Genomic DNA, 4,533 nt, shown 5'->3' on the forward strand with positions numbered 1-4,533 from the left:
CATCATTACCAAGGCTGCTGGCAGAGTTAATACGTCTGAGAGTACTGAAATTCTTTGCCAATTTATACATGCACAGATCTGAAGTGCAAATCGCTGATGGCACCGCTCCATGTTGCCATCAAGTCAGTTTTAACAGTGAGCATTTGCCAGATGTCATTTCCCTTCCTCCTTGCCTTGGCTGAGCTAATCTGATCCTCCATGGCACACTGCTTGACTCTCAGAGCATGAGGGACTCCACTCCAGAACTAAAGGTAAAATGTAGCAGAAAATTAATTACCTTTCAATAGGGTAAATCTGCTGCTTTGTCTCCATGAGCCATCCTACCATGAAGACTGAGTAGTGCAACTGCCAGGGTGAAAGGGGAAGGAGAGACAGCAGGGATACGCAACTCGGAGCAGGGCTGAAAAATTCCTTCCTGGCAGCACACCAACCCTTAAGGAAGCCTAGCTATAAACATCAAACTGCAAGGGCTTGGTTTTGAGAACATTACTGCAGAATAATGCTGATTTGATTTCAGAAAAGTAATTTTTGGTAAGTACTTTGAGTTTATGCAGCAAAAGCAGGCAAGGAAAGACAAGTCTTCAAGCTTTTGTTTGCTCCTCCTTTTCTCACATATTGCTAAGCCTCTTTTACTCAACTTTCACCCAATCTTTACCAAAATTGAAGTTCTCATTTTGTAAGAAAATGATTTTCAATAAAGCACCCTTCAAGTTTTATAAGAAAAATGATTCTGAGAAATAAAATATCAGCATTCACATCAATACTGTGATGTAAATGCTATAATAACCACAGTCAATTAATTGCCATCAAAACCATCTTATCTATTTCCAGGGAAAATTTTTCAAGGGAAACCTTTGTGCCCCTAAAACATGAAATGGTGCATAAAGTTTCACCATCTTCTCTGACTCTGTGCTGCCCTGAATTTTATTGAGACAACTGTCCTTGAAGTGTCCTTCAAAAACCTAGAAACCAAGTTAGTACTGACATAATAATTTTCTATTGTAACATTGCAACGGTATCCCATATGACTTCTCTAGAAAAAAAATGCCAAAAGCCTAATAGCAGCATTTTGATCCCAGTCACGTGCAAAGAAGAAAACAGTGGCAAGTATCAATCAAATGTACTACACATTTTGAAACTAAATATATACTTTTATAGTGTTTTGAAATCATGTATTTTAAAACACACTCTCAAATACTTCCTATGACATGTTTCTCAAATCTTTATGGTTTCCTTATATCATTAGATGCTAAGAAAACAAATTTCCCTTCAAATTTGCCCTGGTCTATTTTGTAGGAGAAATAGCTTGAAATAGGTTTTTTTTTTTTTTTTTAAGTTTTTCTTCATGATGGAATTACACTTATAAAAATAATAGGAAAAGAACAACCTCTAAAATTACATATCTACTAAAAGCAACAGCTAATGTATTGGTGTCCCAGCCTGTGCCACCCAGGACTTTAAAAATCAAACCACTCTGTACTATTCCAGTGGGCAGCACAGGAGCTGCTGGTCCTGGTGAAAGCCATGGTGAAATGCATCCATGTTCACTCTTGGGTTGGTTTCCTGAATGCGTATTTCCGAAAAAGGCAGCAAGGAACAAAAGTGATGAAGCATTGCTTTTTCGAGGAGGGCATTTCAGGCCATCAGTGATCCCACAAAGCATCCATAAAAAACCAAATCTTTAGTATTACTTAAAATAATCCCTTAATAGGAAATCTGATCAGAACTGCTTTTCCTTATGGCATTTGGGAAACTCTGTGGTCACTGAATACAGGTTAGAGACAGGCTGCATCAGCTCTGGTGTGCCATCAGAAGTCTGCCCAGGTGAATTCAATAGGCAGAGGCAGCTCCATGGCAACAAATACTAAAGAAACATCCTGTTAGCCAGAGACCTAATTCTTCAAAGATACATGGAGCATATTCTAGCACAACAGGAAGAAAAATAAATTTCAAAGAGTGATAATGAGCAAAGCCTTAAAAAATTTCCTCCTCAAGTGAAGAAGCAGATCATGGTCTTTGGTAATTAGCCATAAAGGATTTTTCCTGAGAACAAAATATATTCCGGATGAGATTTTACAGCCTTTGTTTGGACAATATTCAAATAAATTTCATGCAGTTGTTTTGTTTCCTTTTATTTTTTTTTTCTGGTATAATCAGTGTGCATCTGTTTATTCACTCAAAGCTGAGGAAGTCCTGCAATTTTTCATGTCCACCTGAAGACAAAAGCATCAAAAAAGAGAACCATTCCTGTTCAGCTATTAGTTAAGCCCTAGTTTTCCAAGATTTGTGAATGAGCTGTATATCGGTGTACCAAAAGGAGTCCTGAAAATCATTCATGGATGTAGCTTCATTAGTTTCATAGAACCCTTCCTGAGTTGCAATGTGCTCTACACTAGTTTTTGACTGGATGCCAGAATCCCAAACATGATTTCTCATGTATTGGACCTATTTCAATGTGGCTTATAAACAATAACACTATTCTTACTTCATGCAAGTTTTTTTCTAGCACTTTATACAAACTAATTCAATATTTACTGTAGTAAATATTCTTACCTCTTCCAAATGCTCATCTACTGCTCAATACATAGCAAAACCCCCTGTTTTCATTTCTACAGGCTGATACAAAACATTTAGAATAGATCAAACACATTTAAAAAGACAACACTGTGTTAAAGTAAGTCTTTCAACAACAGAATAACATATAGGTGAATGGCCGCTTGTGTAAGTAGTATGGGCAATGTCATAAATATTACGTACCAGTGTGAGTCTCTGGGATCTGCAGTTTGGGTCACTGTGAGGTTGCTTCTTTGAGGTAAATCTCTGTTGCATGCTTTTACAAAAAAATAATACTGTTTTATTCAGTTTTGCTATATATGTACCCAGCATAAAGGCAACAATGACAGTGAACATAGTGAGATAGAACAAAATTTTAGCTGTTTGTAGCCAAACTATTGTTCATGAATCAACTCCTGAACTCCTGCTGTTTCAAATCCAGTATACCAATTTAAAACAAGATTAATTCTTTGTTCTCACTCATACATTCAGTAATGGTTCTCTAAACAGTAGCCACTGCTGAAGCAGCAATGTCCTAAAGCAGCAAAGTGGCCAGCTGAGTGTGGTCACCCACTCAGCAATTCCAGCTTCATTTGCTGTGTATTTCCTTCTGGAAGAAGCCTCAGTTTTTCTGCAGTGTTTGTTCAGCCATTAGTGTAAACTAAAAGGGCTTTTACTAGGAACTTTTGCCTGAGTGTTTTTTTTCTTTTTGTTTTTTTCTTTTTTTTCCCTAAAAAAACAAGGTTAAAGTTGTAATAAGGGCTTTTACATGTCTTTTTATCACTTAGCAATGAAAACAGAATGCACACCAAAGTATCTACATGAAGATCATGTAGAAGAAAGAAACTTGTTATATTCTCCTTGCTCTGAGAGTTCATAAACAGATTAGGTGCTGCTCGTAAGTGCTCCTTCACGCTGCAGCTTAGATCACTACATAGCCGGGTGTCTGCTCTGCTTTTCTTGGATTGCACATATGCTGTTGTGCAACAAGTCTATAAACTCTTTTTAATTAGCATTCTTGTTGATGTTTGCCACTGCAAGGAAAGTTCATTTACCACCATCTACTATACTGTCTATATATAATCTCCATATGCATGGCTACATTCTATGTGTTTTAAGAAAATTCACCACTCTTCTGCATTTGCTACCATGCTTCCATTAGAAAGGCAAAAAAACAACTCTAAGAGAGGGGTCTTTCTTTCACAAATATGTGTTCCAGTACATTTAATGCTTTCATTATTCTGAATGTCTTATAGAATTAGTAATTTTCCCAAATGGCTTGCACTGTATAATTTAAATGCTATCTTTTTTTCTTTTGAACATTTTTAAATATAATGTTGATTAGAAATAATATTATAATTATCCAGTGAAATTATATAACCTGCAGAGCAGGAAAAAGAAGTACAGAACAGTTCAGTGTTTCCAAGGTGAGACTGTACTGGCTTTTTAACCAAAATAGGCACTGGATAAATTATTCTTTAAGAACAGGAATCAAATCTCAGGATATTTCAAACTTCTTGGAATATTCAACCATCTGACTAAAAATTAATATGTACTCTACCCCTCATTCCTTGTCCTATCAAAATGGGTGTTCAGAGTAGGGACCATTCGTGATCATAGAATCATAGAATTACGGAACAGTTTGGGTTGGAAGGGCCATTTAAAGGTCATCTGGTCCACGCCCCTGCAATGAGCAGAGATATCCTCAACTGTATCAGCTTGCTCAGAGCCCTGTCCAATCTGACTTTGTATGTTTTCAGGGATGACGCATCCTCTGCCTGGGATGGTTACAAGAACTACCTGACAGATATATACTGTGGATATAAGCATCCTTATAGGATTTTCTTAGAGGAAAAAAGTTACCTAGTCTTTGGTCCCAGGTGCAACGTTAAAGATATATACGAAGTTCATTGAGTTGAGTGCCTTTAAAATCACTTGGCACCCCAGGAAGATTTTTCAGGTTTGCTCTTTGCTACTGCT

The sequence above is a fragment of the Corvus brachyrhynchos genome, unplaced genomic scaffold, assembly GCF_000691975.1.
Source record: "Corvus brachyrhynchos isolate BGI_N302 unplaced genomic scaffold, ASM69197v1 scaffold142, whole genome shotgun sequence".
Classification (NCBI taxonomy): domain Eukaryota; kingdom Metazoa; phylum Chordata; class Aves; order Passeriformes; family Corvidae; genus Corvus; species Corvus brachyrhynchos.